The sequence below is a fragment of the Mesoplodon bidens genome (assembly GCF_964165515.1).
Source record: "Mesoplodon bidens genome assembly, chromosome: 5".
Lineage (NCBI taxonomy): Eukaryota > Metazoa > Chordata > Mammalia > Artiodactyla > Ziphiidae > Mesoplodon > Mesoplodon bidens.
Window position 1 is genome coordinate 123,000,409 of NC_138161.1, and position 20,874 is coordinate 123,021,282.

The 20,874-nt window shown below is 41.6% G+C and overlaps 1 protein-coding gene across 1 annotated transcript in view; it reads left to right on the top strand.

The window, feature by feature from the left end:
* UBE2E1 (ubiquitin conjugating enzyme E2 E1) overlaps positions 1-20,874 on the top strand; it is an 82,068-nt gene that overhangs the window by 5,500 nt on the left and 55,694 nt on the right. The gene's annotated exons all lie outside the window — the stretch shown is intronic.

Sequence of the window (20,874 nt, forward strand, 5' to 3'; positions counted from 1 at the left end):
TTTTTCTTTTTTTCTGTTTAAACTTTTAGGTTTTTTCTTCTTGTCATTATAAACTTTTGCTTCTGTTCTTTGGTTAATGCTTGTTTGGGTGCTGACATCAAGTTAACAGCTGAAATTGAATAACCTGAGTATAACGGAAGTGGTGGATTTATTTGGAGTGGACCCTTGTACGTATGTGTAAAGTGAATTCAAAGATGTATGATCGCCTGGTCAGGGATCTTTGATAGGTCATTAAGGATGATGTAAAACCTTTTAGATGCTTAGGTACATTTTAGTTTAGAAAATTGCTTTGCTGTCTTAATCTGTTATTCATGCTCTCTACTAAGCTGATAGAGCATAGAGTTAAATCAAGCACTGGACCCTCAAACTTCTATAAATTTTGTTGGACTTTGGGCAGACCTATTCAGGATATAATTTGTGGCTTTGATAAAAAGGTTTTGCCTTAAATTATTGTATAGATTTAAACTCTTCCATGGGGATATTTTTCCTCGAAATTGCTTTACTCAGACTGTATACATAATGTGTGTTTCAGTTTCAAAACAATTTGATACCAGCTTTTGAAGGATTTGGTGATGACTTGATTTTATTTAAAATAGCCATTTGTTTACTATTGAGTCAAGGTGGAAGACTTGATGATTTTACTAAATCAACAGTGAAGTGAGGAAGGACTTATATTACAACAGAGCCATTTGAGAGAGATTAATTGTTCCATTCTATTACTCCCATAGTTTAAAAATTAAGTATAACAGTTAATTTAATTCTCAGTTCTCAGGATTGTTATTGGAATGGGATGTGAGGTTTCAGAAGTGTCCTAAACTTGTAGAGGTACAGGAAGAATTTGTTACCAACAAGAAAATATTAAGTGGCTTTACACAGAATTTAAAGGGAGCCTGTGGAAATATTCAGGAATATTGAAAAGCGAAATGAAATATTTTGCTTATGAATACTGAACTTTCTAAACTATGGTTAATGGAGTAAATGGAAGCTTTAATACTGCCATTTTGGTAACATGTTCTTAATGTTGGTCAGGTGTGGGATGTTCTTTAGTAAAATTTTGTCCCTCTTTTGTAAGGAAAGTAAGTCATTTTGAGTTTGAAATGCTCTTAAACTATAGTTTGTAACCAGTTAATCGTTCTGGAGGATTTCTCTCATGGATGTTAAGAATCTTTTCAGACTGTTGTCCTGAACAGTGGAGAAATGGGTCAGGCTTAGGGCTGGGATGGTTTCGTTTTTCATTTTAGTGGCATCGTTGTTCCAATGGAGGCCTGGAGCTTCCCTTGGTTGGTTGTGTTGAATCCGTGGGCTTTCCCCGTGGTAGATGTGCGCTGTGTACTTATTGCTCCTGTCTGGTATGCCGTCTCTTCCATGTGTCTCTTGTGAGTTCAGACAGCTTTAGCTGGTCAAGTTATCAAGTTTTTAAAGCATGGTTTCAAAACTTATAACATGTACCAAGGTATAAATGGCTTTCTTGTAAGTGCAATGAAATTTAAAATTGTAAACAACTTGAAGGTTTTCATGGAATTAGTCACTTTTAAAAATATCGGATAAGTACACTTTTATTTCATACCATTTCAGCTGAGTTCACATGTGAGAGATTTGTGCTGCTGAACATGTAGGACTTCTCATCCTTGGAAAGGTCTCCTAATTACCCCTTCAGGGTGACACCTCTGACCATCACCTGTGGGTCAGGGGAAGCACCAGACTGGATGGATATTGGGTGGGGGGGTGGGGAGGAGACAAACCTCTACATACTAAAAACATTTTGAAAAAATATCTGTGATTTCAGAGAGAACACCAGGCATTTTTGTTTTGCGAGAGAAACGTGTGTTATGTAGACTTTTAAGAGTAAAAACGGCTTTATTTTCTGAAGACATTCTTCAGTAGGGCTGCTTAAGTAATATGAACTGCAATTTCTACTTTTGGTTGGCTTACTAGTGTTACTGACAGAATGTTTTGCAGTAACCCCGATATTCAGCTAACTTAGATGAGTTTGGTTTTATGTTTTGTGTTGGTACCTTATAGGATAGAATTATTTACTGTTTTAATGTACATTGTTTCAGATGGAAATGGATAATTTGCGGATACTTTTTGAAGTTAGCTTCCAATTAAAATGTGTGAATTAAGTGATCTATTGAATGTATGCATTTTTTAATACTTAATGTTATTCCACATGAAAGCTTGGTTCTTATGAAGTTGTAATTTCACCAATTGTAAATTATATTTTGAATGAGTTAAATAATTAGCTTTCAATTAACGTGTTTTATACACTAAGCTTTTGTAGAACTGCCTTTCTTCAGTCAGTATTCACTGTGTGGTTTTAAATTTAAACACATTACTTTATTAAAATACAGCAGTGGACACATAGGAACCTCTCAATAAACCATTGATTGTTGCGAATCAATGGGAGAGTGCCTTCTTCTGAAGGTGTACTGGATGTGGTCAGTAATTTTAGCACTTAGCAAAAATATTTGAATTCGAAGTTACTGAACTTCAAAACTTGTGTGAAATGCAATTTCTAAAAAAGTTATAATGTGTGAGCACATCAAGTTTAATCCTCAGTGTTTTATATTATGTCGAGTAGATTTTTTTAGAACAAAATGTGGAATATATTCAATGACGAGGTCAGAAGTATTCTAAGTGAATTTTAAAAGTTGCTGTATATTACCATTTAAGTCACATTTCTTGGTATCTCTGGACTGTTTGGTTATATTTATATGTACAGATGTAATAGTCTCTCAACTCATGTACCATGCTTTTGGTTGTTAGGCTTTTTTCCCTGCATTTTGACTCTTAATCATTTAGGAAAAAATGCTGTCTTAATTACTGTAATGATTTCCTACAGCATTGGATTGTAAAATTATGCCTTTTAGATAGCTGGTGAACTCTGGGCCACTACAGCCAGTTTTGTAGCTATTATTTATAGCCTGGGGCTCAAGCTTTGCTTAATTGACTAGTTATAGCTATGTAACTAACCTGTAGCCATAATGTCTGTAGGCAGTATGTCTGCACATAATAAATGACACATTTTGCCCAAGTCCTTTAAACTTCAGATTTCACTTAATATTGGAATTATGAGTAAGTGCTCACTTAGTGCCTCAAAACCTAAATATTAAGATTGGGGGGGGGTCTATTTAGGACAAAGTGTCTTCAAGAAGTCATTAAACACTTCAAGCATGGTGGAGAATAATAAAAGTAAGATTTCCTTTTATATGACTTTATTACACTTTGACCATTATTTTTCTGTTTCCTAAATATATAAACCTAACTAAGTCAATGCTTTTTATTTTGGGGGGGAGAACTAGAATGTAATCAGATATAGTTGGTTTTAAAGTTTTACAGCTAAATTGCCCATTTTTGAAGATGATGTAAAGGTTCACATGAAGAGCATTAAAAAAAAATGTCAAGCAGTTGTCTAAGAAGCTTTTTCTCAACCTTCTCTTCCTCGTTTACTAAAAGGGCTGAATACCTGGCTGGCCTACCTCATAGCATTGTAAAGTTCAAATGAGATTAGAGTTTTCTGACTGTGTTAGATGGTGACATTGTTGGAACTGCCCATTTAGCTCCTTTTAATAGCTCATCTTTTTTCCTAACATTGCCTTTTATTGCTTGTATTTTAAATACAATTTTAGGCCATTACACAATTATGATATAAGAATGTGTGTTTTTGAAAAGCTGAAATACAGAAGTTGTGGAGTAAAAAGTGGAAGGGTCCCCCTCATGACCTTCTGATCCTGCCCCTTGCACAGAGATGCTCCAAGTTAGCACACATCGTTTCTGTGAATTTACATTGTCGTATTATGTGGTTTTATAAAATCTCCTGGCATTTGGTGGTAATAATCATGAGATGTCAGTTTAGAAATCCCAGGCTGCTAACCTGGGAGTGAAAAGAGATGATCCTTTTCTCACAACAGTAAAGGCTTATGCATCTTGTCCAAGTTTAACATGTTTTGTATGCTTGTTTGGGTTTAAGAAGTGGGTTCAGCAGAAGTCATCCTGTACAAAACCCTGTATCATCTTACCTGCTAAAAAATATCCTTCCTTTTATGTATCTTTCATTCATCTGCTAATGCCTTAAGGATATCAGTGTGACTTCCAACACCTGAATGATGTTTAGTATCATCATAATTGTCATTTGGAGAGTTACTACAACAGTGTGCTTCCCTTTGTGTGCAAAAGGTACTGTGGAAAAATAGTGAGAACTGGGAGACTGGAGTGTCAACAGATCAAAGTGGCACCCAAAGCAGGGTCAGGTTCCTGAAATTAGATCATCACCTGGGGCCCGAGTGGGTAGGAAGGAAGGAAATCTGTCTAAATTAAGTGAATTGTTTCCTAAATGAGTAGGAACTCTTGTGGCTGTTGTGCTTTACCAAATGACCACGTGTGTGGATTGTAAAACTGTACTGCTGCTGCGTCTCATAAAGTGAAAAAGAATTACCGTAGGGGGAGTTCCTTGGCGGTCCAGTGGTTCGGACTCCGCGCTTCCACTGCAGGGGACTGGGTTCTATCCCTGGTCGGGGAGCTAAGGTCCCGCATGCTGAGAGGCGCGGCCAAAAAAAAAAAGAATTACTGTATGACCCAGCATTCTACTTCTAGGTGTAGTCCCAAAAGGATTGAAAACAGGGACTCAAACAAATATTGAGTCAGTGTTCCTAGCTTCTCATAGTAGCCAAAAAGTGGAAACAACCAAGTCAACCAAGTGTCCGTCGACAGATGAGTGGATAAGCAAAATGTGGCCTATACACACGATGCAACATTATTCAGCCATTTAAAAGAATGATTTTTTTTTTTGGCTGCGCAGCATGGCAGACAGGATCTTGGCTCCCTGACCAGGTATTGGACCCACACCTCCTGCAGTGGAAGCGCGGAGTCTTAACCACGGGACCACCAGGGGAAGTCCCGTGGAATGAAGTTCTGATACATGCTATACCATGCATGAACTTGAAAATACTACACTGAGGAAAATAAGCTAGACAAAAGGACAAATATTGTAGGACTCCACTTACATGAAATACTTAGAATAGGCAAATTCATAGTGACAGAAAGATGAGCGGTTTCCAGAGGCGGGGGTGGGGAGGGGAGAATGGGTAGTTATTTCTTAATGGGGACAGAGTTTCTGTTTGGGGTGATGAAAATTTTGCAAACAGATAGTGATGATCATTGCACAACGTTGTCAGTGTAATTAATGGCACTGAATTTTACACTCTCAAATGGTTAAAAATGGCAAATTTTATATATTTTTACCATTCCAAAAAAGTAAAAAAAAAAAAAATAAGACTATACGTTAAAATGTTATCGGTATTTTGAGGGAAAATTGCTTATAGTTTACGAGGCAACACTTCAGTTTTTTGGGATTCGTGTACAGGATACTAACGTTAGGTTCCTGTCACAGACCATGAGTGCCTGTCGCATGTGAAAAGTCACTGCCTTCAAGGAGTTCATTGTCTAGTAAGCATGGTGAGAAGTGCCTGTACAGATTTTGGATCGTACTTGGAAACGCGAAAGTTACTTGGAAAGTGTTAGTAAATGCATATAACGTATTTTAAAGGTTCAGAGGAGTGACATATTACTCTGACCCAGGTGCGGGGTGTGTGTCTGGAGCAGGGGAGGAGACCCGCGCGAGCAGAGGAAAGGCACGAGGGTGCTGCTGGGCGGCAGGGAGTCAACCTGCGGTCAAGGACGGGGACGGGGAAAGAGCGGGAGAACCAGCGGATAAGACATGCGTCCTCGGTGTCACCAGGGGGCCTTGAATGTGCTTTACTGATACTGGAGAATAGCTGCCACCCTTTTGAGCTGGAAGTGTAATCCAGTTAGAGCTGAGCATCTGGACAGAGACAGCAAGGGCTGTGTGGAGCTCCTGCTGCAGTAGTTGCTCCTGCTGGGCCTGGGTTGGGGACAGGTGGTGGCCAGCAAGGTGGAGAGGGGAGCGAGGTGGACAGCAGTAGAATCAGAGAACTTGGCCACTGATTTAAATGTGGAGGACGTGAAAGGAGTCAGGGATCTTTGGGTGTCGGGGAAGATGGCGGTGCCGTTAGCAGACGTAGACGAGGTGTAATAATGTGCTTTGTTGATCACGTACAACGCTTAGCATGTTGCTGCTCCTCAGTAGGCCCTCGGTACATATTTGCGTTTCGATTATACATTTGAGCTTATTATGAATCCGTCATTGAACTCGCAGATCTACCTAGCCTACTTTTAGATTAGACAAATTAAATAGATTATAAACTCCCTAAAAGGCACGAACCATGATTTCTGTCTTTGATTCTGATCCTACCTGTTTTTTCCCCCAACTTTTTAAATTTGAAAAATTCCAAACCACAGAAGAGTTGAAAGAATACTTCAGGGAACAGCAGCCTTCACCCTGATACATCAGCCGTTCACGTTTCACCTTGTTTGCTTTGCCTCGGTCCCATCTCCATATATTTATTGTTGTGGAACCATTTGAAAGTGAGGCGCAGGCATCGTGACGCTCGTGTGTTTAGGTTTCCATGCGTTGAATCTGAGGTGGGCTGGCTGGGGGCTGAGGCTGGAACCGGCCTTGAGTGTCTACATTAGATTTGAAAGTGAGTGATAAAGTACACCCTGTCGCCCAGGGAAGAGGAGAATTGAGACTTGTGCTCTGAAGGATGCTGCAGATGAGGGATGGGAAAGCAGAGAGGACCTGGAGAAAAAGACGCCAAGTAGGAGGAGAGCTGTGAGCCCTAGGGAAGGTCAAGGTTACAGTTATGCTTTGTAGACTGAGAGGAAAAAAGTGAAAAGGCGAGAGAGGGAGATGCAGTGTTTTTTGAACACGATTGTAGAGAAGGTAGTAGAATATAGAATTGAGGCTGTAAGAGGAGAGCGTGTATTTTGGAAGGCTGGTGGCCTGAACTTGATGATGGAGGGACAGTTTCTAGAGGACTGGAAGCCTTCGTGGTCCTTGACTGACACTCCAGCTACTTGAAAAGCAACATCTGTCCCCAGTGTTCTTTGGTTTGTTCTTTCCCGGGAGACTTCAAGTTCCTTGAGAGCAGGGGTTATGTCTTTGCATCCCGACATTGTCCGAGAGAGTGGATAAACAGCGATACATATTTGTTAAATTAAAATACAAACACAAAAACCTAATTTGGGTCTGATGATTTAATGGAACGTCCTCATTACCCTCTTCAGAAAATAATGGCAGGAGCCGGGGAAATTGCTGTTGCATTTTACTGCTGTCCGTCGCTGGCAGTCTTTCCAAGTTGGCACCCAAGCGCTTTTGGCAATTTTCACCTTCCCGCAATCACAGAGGAGCTCTGGACTGCAGTGTGGTACAAAAGATGGTGCTGTGGGCTAGATTGGGAAGATGTATACAGAAAATGACAGTACCTGTGATTTGCATGCTTTGACTTGTTAGGATTATTGTTTGCCAACAAATGAGCATGGGTTTAGGGGTGCTAAGTAAATTGGGCTTCCTGGAGACGTTCCCCACATCCCAGAGCTGTTCCAGAGTGGGTTATGTCGGAGATGCTGGCACCGCCTGAGACATCTGGCACATTCCCCGTCATCAGTGGAGTGAGACAGGGCTTCATAATGGGCCCATTCTTATCCAGCCTCTCTTATGCAGTCACGCTCTAACGTGAAGCAAAGGGCCTAGTAGCTGGTGTCAGAATACGCTTCTCATCCTCCGGGAAGCTTCCCACTCTACAGGCTGAGAAGCTCTTCAGAGCTCCTTGCTGGAGAACCGTAAGCCAGGAACTGCTGTGTGCTGATGGCTCCTTTCTTGAAACATATATGCGAGTGACAGTGAATTGCTTGTAGAGTCCATGCCACACTACATAGATGACAGACTTGTGGAAGGCCAGAGTGATGTCTCACTCAGTCAGGAAAGTCCTACGAAGCCAACAGTTTTCATATGCCAGACATAACTGAAAGCTGTCACCGGGTTTTGCTACTTGAAGCAGCATACTGTTCCCTAATACTTGAATTAACAAAGTAGTCAAAAACTGACCTCTGTCTGCTTTCTGAAGAACCTGAACATGACAAAGGGAACCAAAACATGACCAGGCCAGAATAAAGAGACTGTGTTATCCAGCTCTTACATAGCATCAACATTGCATTTGTTGCAGGTGTCACCTCTGATTGTCTATAGTGACCTGTGTCAGTACTAAATTTTAAATAGTAATAGTCAATGAGAGGTCCCAGTAGGGTCGACCACCGTTGAAATGATGACCGTTACGTGTAAGACCAGGAAATTGGGTGTTTGTATCTATTTAACTTGATAGATGGAAAATTGATGTGGGATGGACCCAAAATAAGTTCTATAGAAAAAGACATTGAAGCACATTTTCAAATAGCAATAGATGGAGCAGCTTGGAATGACTTAAAGAAAAGTTTTAGAGAGGGTACAGCTCAAGGAGTCAGAATTATAATCAGGAAGCAGTGCTGTGGAAGAGTGACAGCTGTGTGAGTGAATGAGATCGGATGCATTTCAAATGCAGGCAGCAGGCCTCGTTTTATCGCGCTTCACGGATACCACAGCTTTTACAGATTGAAGATTGTGACAACCCCGCGTTGTCACGTGATGATTAGCATTTTTTAGCAGTGAAGTACTGTTTAGGGTGTTTACGTGGCTTTTTTAGACATGATGCTGTTACACACTTAGACTACAGTGTAGTGTAAACACAACTTAATATATGCTCTGGGAAGCCAGACAGTGTGTGTGATTTGCTGTGTTGCGATATTTGCTTTATGGCAGTGGTCTGGATCTGAACCTGCAGTATCTCCAAGGTGTGTCTTTGTGCTAGGCTCTGTGGGTGACTACACAGACCTGGCCTCTGGCTTGTGCAGCTTGAGTTTTAGTAGGCAGTACAGACATTAACCAAGTTAGAGGGTTAGTAAGTACAGGTTGTATTGATTAGTAGGGGAGACATTAACAGTGCGGTGGTAGAGAAAAATTGCGGAAGAGGTTACTTAGAGAAGGCTTAGACAGACATTTAGGCCAAGACCTGAAAGATGAGAAGAAAGGAGATGTCCTTGTGAAAATCAGAACACGTCCTTGGGAAGAACATCCCAGAGGGAAGCACACACACAGGCTGCGGGCTGCGGGAATCACGTGATGCGGGATCTTGTAAACCATTTCATTCTAAGAACAGTGGGAAGCCATTCAAGGTTTGGAAGCAAGGAAGTGACATTATTTAAGTAACGATTTAAAAGTCTTTCCCCACCCTCCTTGCTCTGTGGGAAATAGCTGGGAGGAAGGCACGAGTTGGAGACAAGGTGACCAGAAAGGAAGGTGTGGCTTTATTCCAGGCAGCTGGTGGTGGTAGTTGGGACTAGGGTAGTGGCAGTGGAGGTGGGCTTAGAACCCCTGGACCTGTTGATGGGTTGCATTTGGCAGGTGAGAGAGGACTGAGAATGGCTCCAGGTTTCCGTGGTTTTAGAAACTAGGTAGATGATGGTGATGTTTTACTGGAATAAAGCATGTGTGTGTGTGTGTGTGTGTGTGTGTGTATGAAGCAGGAAAGGAAAATGAGGTTTTTTTGGATGTGTTAGGTTTGAGATAGATGCCAGTGACACATCCAAATGAAGGTGTCAAGTAGATGTTAGCTGTAAGTAATTGGAGTTCAGAGAAATATCGTGAACTCTAGACACATTAAAACTTGAGATAGGTATACACTTGGGGGACGTCAGTATATAGAGGCTCTTGAATGTTTGGGGGACACCTCTAGCTCACCTGGAGAAGAAAGGTGTAGTGAGAAGAGAGCTCAGGATAAAGACTTGGACATCTTTAGTTAGAGGTTGTAGAATCTGAAGGAGAAGCCAGCAAAGAAGGCTGAGAGAAAGGAGGAAAATCAGGAGAACATGGGGTCAGAAAGCAGCAAGTGGAAAGGGTTTTGAGGTAGAGTGATGATCAACTCTGAAATAATCCTGCTTGAGGTGGAAGAACATGAAGACCAGCAAGTACCCATTGGATTTTATGACTTCACATTGGTTGGTGACCTTCACAAGACAGATCCAACAGAGGGGCTGATTTTTGAGAAGGAAAAGATGTTTGTGTTACTGTTCCCAACTAGAAGATTTCATTGTGTTCATCAGGGAAGTGATTCAGTATTGCCAGATTTTTTACACTAGTATAGAATTTCTTAACATTGTGTATATTATTTCTCTTGGAGGCGGGGGTCTGTCATTTTCAGTGAATTCTCAAAGGATTGGAGGGGGGTTCCTTTTCTCTCCCCCCACCAGAAAAAGTTCTGCTTTACTGGATTCAAGGCTTTTGTGATCTTTACGGCTAACATTGTGGTATGGATACCATATGTAAATAGTGCAGGATTCTTATATTATGTCTTAATGAATCCATTTTGCTGGACCTAATTTGAAAATACTAGGCAGTGGATAAATTGGAAAATCGGTGAATTGCTGCCATCCTTAAGCATTTTTACATACTCTGATTTGCATCAATATTTTGTGCTCTTCACACTTGTGAATGCACTAGAATGAGGGGGTATACGTGTTTACTTTTTAAAAAAAATAATTATTTATTTTTGGCTGCATTGGGTCTTTGTTGCTGTGCGTGGACTTTCTCTAGCTGCGGCGAGCAGGGGCTACTCTTCCTTGTGGTGCGTGGGCTTCTCATTCCGGTGGCTTCTCTTGCTGTGGAGCAGGGCTCTAGGTGCATGGGCTTCAGTAGTTGTGGCACGTGGGCTCAGCAGTTGTGGCTCACGGGCTCTAGAGTGCAGGCTCAGTAGTTGTGGCGCACGGGCTTAGTTGCTCCGCGGCATGTGGGATCTTCCCGGGCCAGGGCTCAAACCCGTGTCCCCTGCAAGTGGCACATGGATTCTTAACCACCGTGCCACCAGGGAAGCCCTACGTGTTTACTTTTAACACAGCATAAGTTATTCATCATAGTCAGTATTTTTTCATCCTTTTCAGATTGACTGTTAGGTTAATGTTTTGGTACATTAACCAAAATTGGATAATTCCAGGTACATTCAATGTACCTGGAACTCTTAAAGTGTCATGTAAGCATCATCTTTCCAGTCATCTACCTGTCACGTTTTATTGATTTGTTTCAGATTATCCCAGGCACTCTGGGTCCTGTGTAACTTGATAATTGATATCCCCTTTTCAGAGATTGGTTCTCAAGGCACGTAATTGTAAATGACACACAGTCAGCCAGGGGACGTCAGGACACCTAGAGTAATTGCTGAATGTGCTTAATAGTTTCATATGAGAGAATGTCCCACAGTGCAAATGTTTATCTTAGCCCTTCCCATCAGCGCAGTGTGTTTAAATAGCAGCTGTGTAGAGCAGTCCCGATGCCAGATTCCCGTTCAGGTTTGGGGGTGAGGTTGGGGGAAGCGCTGCACAAGCACCCTGGGTGACCTGCTTGCTGTCTTTGTAGTCACATCACAGAAGTTGTCAGTCGAAGCACTACATTTTAGCCTCACAAATACGTTACACTTCACTGACATTAGCTGTGTTCAAAGGTGGGTCCTTTGGGTTATGAATGATACCTTTCACATCTTAAGACAATTAGAGGTTGTTTTCTAGTATGCCCTTATAGCAGATAAGTATTTGGAGGAGAAATTATTCATGATCTCTCCTATTCAAATAACTTGGACAAATTTATGAGTTAAAATTGACGGCACAGAGGAATCCGTTTTTATTTTTATGACGTGAAGCTTCAGACTTCAGTCCTGTTGCTGGGCCCACCTGGTGAGATGTGGGCAGCCAGTAAATGGTGTCATTTGGGTGAGTCGGTGACTCAGGCTGTCTGGAAGTGAGAGCGGAGGTCTGGGCATGTTGACCGTAGAATTTAGAAATTTTCAGGATTGGGAGACATTCTGCTAGTTCAGAGTATTCGTTGGAATCACAAAAGCATTAGGTACTGCCAGAGAAAAGCAAATGGTACCTTGTGGAGCTGCAAGTGTTTTGGCTGCATGGCGCTTTGCTCCCCACATAACTTAAATAACTTAAATCACAATAACTTAAATTTCTCCTACCACCAGTCATAACCCTTCCTCCTTTATGGGAATACATCTCAGTTTTTTAAGGAAATTTATTGGAATTGGCTTTGTAAAATTTTATTTCTTAGCAGACTTTGCTAGAACACATTTATCCTAAAGAAGAGGAGATCGTTGAAATTGGTGTACATCAAAGACTGAAAGAAAACACTTGTTTTACAACAAGCACCCAGGAGGATTTTTATATATAAACATGAAAGATAACTTTCCCCTAACCTAAGTAAATAGTTAAGTAAATGTATGTTAAGTATTTATAGTAATGTGTGAGCAGAGACTGGGAGTAAAGATAGCAACGCCTTCTGTTACTTAATAGTATATGGTACTGCTTTGGCCTTGGTCCTTTTTCTGAATAACTTTAGGAAAGTCCTCAATGCATAGCTTTATTCTTCAGATTGGCAGCCCCCCCCCCCCAGAAAGTGCTGCTTCTTTGTAGCTCAGAATACTGAGATGTTTCCACATCGAAAATGTATTTATTACATAGTAGACATTGCCAAGTGATATGGACCAGTCCTAGAATAAACCACATGTTAAGGACGCAATTCTCGTTAGAACCAACATTTGAAATTGGTTTTCATTCTGTCCGGCCACACTGCTGGATTCTGTGTAGATGTAAGGATTTCTTCTACTGTATTTGACTGTAACGGTTTGCATTTAGATATATTGGGAGGAAATTCTGTACTGTAGTACCTGCAAGTTAAAACACATGACTATGAAAAAAAACCTGAAAAGCTATTAAGATCTTGGAGCCCAAATTAATTGTTATGATGGAAATTTTGTAGCTTGGAGGATTGGATGCTCCCTCTCTCTGTTTCTGTGTCCTGTTTACTGTGAGATGAGTGCATTTTCATCCACAGATGACTGGTGCTGTGTTTGTCTTTTTCTTTTTCCAGGGCTATTCTTGAAACCTTTCTACATTTAGAGGTTTGTGACAGTCCAACTCTCATTGCTTTCCAAAGGTTTATTAAACTTCCCAGCCTGGTAGTAAGGCCCTCCAGTTCTGAAGCTTCTCTGAGATCCGACAAGCCCCTAGAGAAGTGTGAGGTTTGCTGATGGTAACATTTACTCCTTGTCATTTGACCTGGAAGTGCAGGAGAAGAAATGCTGTCTTGTTGTTGAAAGGGCTAAGTCAAATCTCCGATGCTAATGACATTGCTGCATGCTTAATTTGCGGTTCCCTTCCTGGTTGCAGCCTTTGTCGGTTCACTCCGACACCTCTGGCCCCTCGTAGCCCGCTGTGCTGCCTCCCCTCCTGGTCCCTTCAGAACAGAACAGTTAGCCAGTTGGGTGAAGTTTTCTTGGTCTATTCTGAACATACTCACTCGAGCCAGAAAACACATAGTTTGTGACACTTGACTTTTTGAGGAAGAGATACGATCGTGTGTATCCAGACTATATATGTGAATTGCTGTTGGCCTAAACTTTGAAAGTATGATTCATTCCCCAACAGGTATTTACCAGGCCCAGTAGATGTGTAATTATGTTCCTTGAATGAGTTTTAAAAATAATGTAACATACTGAAAGCACATGATTTGCATCATGAGAATTGTCTTTAGTAATAACAGATTTTCGTTTGTTCCAGTTCAGTCTTATTCCTAATTTTGCAAGTACATGAGGCGTGGCTTGGTTATCAGTGACTCAGCTGGGGTGGGCAGGGCGTCTCCTGCCTGCCCCACCTGTGTTCCCCGCCTGCCTGGCTCCCTGTGACCCAGGCTGAGCAGTACAGATCATTGACAGCACTGCCAGCACCTTGGTCTGTGTCTGCCCCGGCGTGTTCCGTGCGTGGCTCTCTGACTTAAGACACGGCTGTGATCAGCCCTCCCTCACCGTATTCAGTCGCTCCTCCTAACATTTAGTGGGCATTTCCTGCCCGGCCAGGTACACAAGATAGAGCAGTGGAAAAGCTCTCGTGGAGGTTACATTCATACAGAGGGAGGGACAGTTTTAAAAATGTACAAAACAGTTCTCATCACAAGAAAAAACTTCTTTGTGTTTCCTTGATTTTATGTCTGTGTGAGATGGTGGATGTTCACTCAACTTGTGTGATAGTTATTTCATGACGTGTGGAAGTCAAATCATTATACTGTGCACCTTAAACTTATACAGTGCTGTATGCCAATTACATATCAAAGAAACTGGAAGGAAAAAGGTACAAAAAAGTAATTTCAGGTAACAATACTAAGAAATTAAAACAGAGTAATGCCATAGTGAGTGACAGGGCAGGTGGAAGGAAGCCTTGCTGTTGCCACTTGGGGGAGATGGCCCTGAGCGATGACCAGGACCCAGCCATGAGAATGGCATTTTTAGGCCCAAAGACAACAAAATAGAAGACTGGACGTTACGAGTGAGGGTGAAGAGTAGTAGGAGATGAGGTAGGCAGGGGTCCGATCTTACTGATTTCGGTACAAGGCCATTGGAAGTTTTAAGTAGAAGAGTGATCTACCGCCGTGCTTGGCCTGTGCTCAGACAAAATTTCCAGCTCATAAAAAGAGCGCTTATGGAGATACTCTTTGTAAATATCCTTGGTTTTTGTTTTTTCTGTTTGTTTGGGATTTTTTTCCCCTCATGAACAGATTGACTGTTCTTTATATAGCAGTTCTGTTTCATCTGGATGTAATAGATCTATCATACCCATTACATCTAGATGTCTTATATCTATTATATCTAGAAATTTTATAAAAATGAAAGACATGCTACCACAATTTGTGTCTGAACCTGTGAGGGGAAGTATAACTGTGCTCAGCTTGCTTGTCCTGACATATTGGTCGGGTGAAAGTGTGAATACTTTGTAATGCCTCGGTAGCCGGTAGCGACAAAAACAGCTCCTTAGTTGTCTCTGTCGCCTGCTTGCCTGGCTTCCAGCTGAAGTGCAGATGGCCTGGGTCTGCTGGTGTGGAAGCCATCAGGAGTTCGGCTTCTACCTCTGCAGAACAGGAACAGCACACGAGAGCTCGGGGAAGCAGTGTGGGACCCTCGGTGGTTGGGGGACAGCTTGCTGGATCTCCCCCCAGTCCCTGCTTGGTTACCTGTGGTATTTAAAAGATTGATCTCTGCAGCATGAAGCTCCACATCTGTGTGATAGGACTACGTAGCATGCGTTCCAGTTTCCTTGATTCGGTAGATCCTTTTGTGGAGTAATAGTTTTGCCATACTTTTTAGTTATGATAGCTGAAAATTTGGACTAAAAGGGGACCTGTAGGCCAAACACAGGTAATAAGGCTAATAAACAGATAAGTGATATAATCATTCTTAGGTGTGTATTTGAAACTTCAGTTCCTAAAACTCTTGTTTTGATTTGTTTTTTATGCTATAGAAATGACCTGTAAAATGAAATGTAATTCCAGCATATCCTAATAAATGAGGTTTGGGGTTGCACTGATAAGAGATTACATCAGTTCTTATGGAAGGGTACGTTTTCTTACTGAAGGAGTAGTCCTCATGATTTTTTTTCAACTGAGCTAATAAGAAACAGCTAAGAAGAAAGAGGCCTCTAGGAAATTTTTGTTTCACTTATTTACCATTATAGAAAAAATTACACGTATCATTCAAAATGTATACATGTCATTCATAATTCTTAAGGGGACAAAATTTCAGGGCAGATACAACGTGGGTATTCGCTCAGAAGGAAACTAAACCAATAATACGAAATAATCAAAATACACAAAAACTGAAGTAACTTATGTTTGACTTTGAAACGAATTTTGGTAATTATGCTGTAAGATGATATGAATGCGTCCAATATTCTGGTTATTCACTTTATGCAAAATAATGAAGGAATAATGGGAAGCCTGACAACTGGACAACTCTTTAGACTTACCGTACAAATCTTAGTTTAGCTTCTTTCTGCTTCATATTCTGTGCTGTGCACTTTAAAAATAGAATAAAACTTAAATAGCGATTATAGCAGCTGACACTTATGTCATTATGATTGTTACTCCCCTTTTACAGATGAGCAAGGAGAGGCTTAAAGTGGTTATGCAGCTTGCCCAAGGTCACTTAACTGGGGGAGCTGTGTTTACACCCCAGCCCTTTAAAGCCTGCATGCCTAACCGTCCTGCTCATACAGTAAGCCCTGAATGGAACCTTACATCACGATATCGCCTGTTCAGTTTTTACTGTTTTTACTGCAGAACTGTGTTTAGATTAAAACACAGCTTATTTCACAACTTAGCCACTGACATTGTTGCATCAGGCTGGCCATTTACCCCTCTGTATGTTCTCCAATGTAGGTTTCATCATCATGGCATCCCTCTTTTAAAAATCGAAGGACTCCAACTGCCCTTAGAATTAAGTACCCCAATTCTTTATGTGATGTAGAAATCCTTTACAGCCTGATTCCAGTCCACTTGATCCTCATCTTGTTATTTCTCCACCCTCACCCCGCCCGTAACTTAACTATATTCAGCCTACTCCCTGGATCGTTCTCTCTCCCAATTTCTATCCTTATTATTTTTCAAAGCACAGACGAAGGGGCTTCACCCCACACAGCTCTCTCATCTGTCCCCCACTGGCACTTTATACTTACCTCTTTACAGCATTTATCACACTCAGTTACCATTATTTGTGTTTTCTTTAAAATGCAACTGTTTTATTTCTTGAGCCTAACACCAGGAGATGCCTAAAAAGTTTGAATGATTACTGAAACAAATTACTTGACTAGCAGTAGTTGTATAAATGTTTCTTTAGATGTTAACATCAGTCACTAAGAAATTATAGTCAAGTTGAAGTGATGAAACCAGTCAGTTTTAATCTTTCATTGGTAGAAACAAAACAAAGTTATTTCTGCTACTTCGTGTAAATGTAATGTTTTTCCTTAAGATTTTAAATATAGGTGTAATTTTTAAGAAAATTAAAGCAAATATGCACTATACCTAGTGATTTAAAATTTAGATCAAAATGAGAAAATGGGATCATGCTTTGGATATTTACCAGTGTTAGGTGAAGCACCTGCTGGTAAAGGCATTGAAGTTGCTGCATTACAGATAGATGTAAAGTTACTTTTGCAGTAAAATATTAGAGTAACGGCCACCATCAGAAAAAAAATTTGAAAAGTTTTTTAAAGAAGATGTTGGGGGTAGGAGTTTATTAATTAATTAATTAATTTTTGCTGTGTTGGGTCTTCGTTTCTGTGCGAGGGCTTTCTCTAGTTGTGGCAAGCAGGGGCCACTCTTCATCGCGGTGCGCGGACCTCTGAAAAGTTTTATTTGACTAAAATGATAAGCTGAGCATTTATTTATGTCTCTCTCTGTGTGTATAGCACTGAATTAGATTGTGTGCCGATAGATGCTCTCAACATAAAACGACATGAAACAGGTAGTGAACAAGACACTGTATATTAAGGTTAGTTAGTGACCTAAGATATAACTGTTTGATTTTTTTCTAACCATAGCTCCCTTTCATCTAAACCTTCTGTCCGGTGATCGCAGTGATTGCCAGTTGAGCCCCTATCGCAGCACACCTTCGGGAGAGGGACTAGCCCGCCCATAACGGCCTTGCTTTCAGTGCTGAGTGCGGGGGAAGGGAGAGGAGCAGTTTGCTGGGGGCTGGGAGGTAAAAGCCCTGCAGCGGTGCTGAGGGGCCGTGGAGAGGGAGGCGGGTGGCCTGAGAGGCAGCTGCTCCCTCTTCTCTTCTCTCGGGGTGAACCAGGGGAAGGCAGGATGAACTGGAGGGTTTACAGACCGAGGGAGTCGAATGGAAAGGTGGTCCTTGGGAGGCTCTGAACCGAGAAGGGAAAGGGGTCTAAAGAGAGGTGACCTGTTTCTCTCGAGGTCAGAAATGGGGTCTCGCTTGTTTTTCCCCACAGGCTACATTTACAACCCCACATTTGCTATTTTGTACAAATAAGATACATCTGAAAGAGAAGCAGAGAAAAGCAAAGGAGAAACCGTGGATTGATTGGCTCTGCTGGACCTGGGTTCCTGGGAAGAGGAGCCCCAGAGTGTGCCATTATTTCAGAATTTCTAGAGAAGCCCCAGCGCTGTAAGATTGTGGACATGCTGCACGCTTCCCGTCTCCCCTCTCCTTTTTACTACCTCGATGGCTACACACCTGGAATTGTGGCTCTAGAATAATTTAAAAAACATTTTTGCCAAGAAAATATCTTTGGAAAAAATCATGTATGTATGATTTTTTTTTTTCTAAAACTACTTCCTGGCCCTTCGGAACCCTTTGTTTTTTCCCCTTTGCCTTTCTTCCTCCCTCCCTCCCTCCCTCCTTCCTTCCTTTCTTTCTTTCTCTCTCTCCTCCCCCTCCCGTATGTCTTTCTGAGGTATAACTGACATACAACATTATATTAGCTTCATGGGACTTCCCTGGTGGTCCAGTGGTTAAGACTCCAAGCTGCCAATGCAGGGGGCACAGGTTCTATCCCTGGTCGGGGAACTGAGATCCTGCATGCCACACGGCCAAAATATTAAAAAAACCAAAACGTTATATTAGCTTCAGGCATACAGCGTGATGGTTGGATATTTGTATATGTTTTGAAATGATCACCACAATAAGTCCAGTTAACATTTGTCACTGAACATAGTTATGGAATTTTTTTCTTGTAATGAGAACTTTTGAGATATACTCTTAGCAGCTTTCAGTATGCAGTAGTGTTAACTGTAGTCGCCATGCTGTGTATTGCATCCCTATGACTTATTTATTTTATTATTGAAAGTTTGTGCTTTCTGACCACCTTCACCCATCTGCTGCATTCCCCAGTCACCGATCTGTTCTTTGCAGCTATGAGCTTGGTTTTGGGGTTTTTGATTCCACATATAAGTGAGATCATATGGTATTTGTCTTTCTCTGTCTGACTTATTTGACTCAGCATACTGCCCTCAGGGTCCATTCACATTATTGCAAATGGAAGATTTCATTCTTTTTTATGGCAGAGTAATATTCCACTTTGTGTGTGTGTGTGTGTGTGTGTGTGTGTGTGTGTGTGTGTACACACACACACATCCCACATCTTTATTCATTCATCTGTCAGTGGGCACTTGGGTTGTCTCTGTGTCTAGGCTGTTGTGAATAATGCTGCAGTGGATGTGGAGGTGTAGATATCCTTTCAAATTGGTGTTTTCATTTTCTTTGGATAGTACCCAGAAGTGGAATTCCCAGATAATATGATAGTTCTCTTTTTAATTTTTGGAGGAACCACCATCCTCACCAGATGTTTTCATTCCCACCAGCAGTGCACAAGGTGGAACCCTCGATTTCTTTGTTTTTTTAAAAATTGAACTATAGTTGATTCACGATATTGTATTAGTTTCAGGTATACAACATATAATTCAATATTTTTATAAATTATACTTCATTTAAAGTTATTACAAAATAATGCTATGTTCCCTGTGCTGTCAAATATATCCTGTTGCTTATCTGCTTTATACATAGTAGTTTGTATCTCTTAATCCCACACCCTAACTTGCTCTCCCCCATCCCCCCTCCCCTCTGGTAACTACTAGTTTGTTCTCTGTGTCTGTGAGTCTGTTCCTGTTTTGTTAATTCGTTTGTTGTATTTTTTAGATTCCACATGTAAGTGGTAATGTAGAATATTTGTCTTTCCCTGTCTGACTTACTTCACTTAGCGTAATACCCTCTGGTCCATTCACGTTGTGGCAATTGGCAGAATTTCATTCTTTTTTATGGCTGAGTCATAGTCCATGTATGTGTGTGTGTGTGTATATATATATATATATATATATATATATATATATATACCATATCTTCTTTATTTTTTCATCTGTTGATGGACACTTCGGTTGCTTCCGTATCTTGGCTATTGTAAATACTGCTGCAGTGAACACTGGGGTGCATGTATATTTTTGAATTGGTGTTTTTGTTTTCTTTGGATGAATACCCAGGAGTGGAAATGGTGGATTACGGGGTAGTTCTATTTTTAGTTTTTTAAGGAACCTCCATACTGTTCTCCATAGTGGCTGCACCCATTTACATTCCCACCAACAGTGTAGGAGGGTTCCCTTTCCTCCACACCCTCTCCAGCATTTGTTATTTGTAGACTTTCTGGTGATGGCCATTCTGACAGGTGTGAGGTGATATCTCATTGTGGTTTTGATTTGCCTTTCTCTGATGATTAGTGATGTTGAGCATCTTTTCATGTACCTGTTGGCCATCAGTATGTCTTTGGAAAGATATCTGTTCAGGTCTTCTGCCCGTTTTTTTTTTTTTTTTTGCAGTACGCGGGCCTCTCACTGTTGTGGCCTCTCCCGTCGCGGAGCACAGGCTCCGGATGCGCAGGCCCAACAGCCATGGCTCACGGGCCCAGCCGCTCCGTGGCATGTGGGATCTTCCTGGACTGGGGCACGAACCCGTGTCCCCTGCATCGGCAGGCAGACTCTCAGCCACTGCGCCACCAGGGAAGCCCGGAGCCCTCTATTTCTTAAAGGCAGGTGCTTGATCTCTGGGCTGCGCTTGGGCCATGCTTAGTCCTAGTTCAGTGAGCCCTTCGGGGTGGTGTTCAAATTTATTCCAAACTCTTTACATCGAGTCTTCTAATATCCCCTTGACAGAACCACGGATGGGTTTAGTGTCTTGGTTGTTACCTATTATAAATAGATTTAAGTTTCACAGATGTCGGTAGCCTAATTGCCCAATCCCCATTACATGCGAAAATAAAAATCACAAATAATGAAGAATCGTAAAGTTTATAGCGGTCGGGGTGATTTTTGGGGCAAGCTGAAATCATCTGCTGAATCTGAAAGCACGCAGTAGCCTTTAGGTTTAGAAGATGAGTGGAACAGGAGGGAGGGCCGTGGGGGGTCTGGCTGGGTGGTGCCTGGGGCTGTGGGTCACCCAGTTCTGCTTTTCTCTCTCCTGTACTGATCTTCCCCACTCAGCAGTCGTGGAACCTGCCCCAGCCCCTGCGTGAGGGTGGCCCTGCCATCCCCTCCCG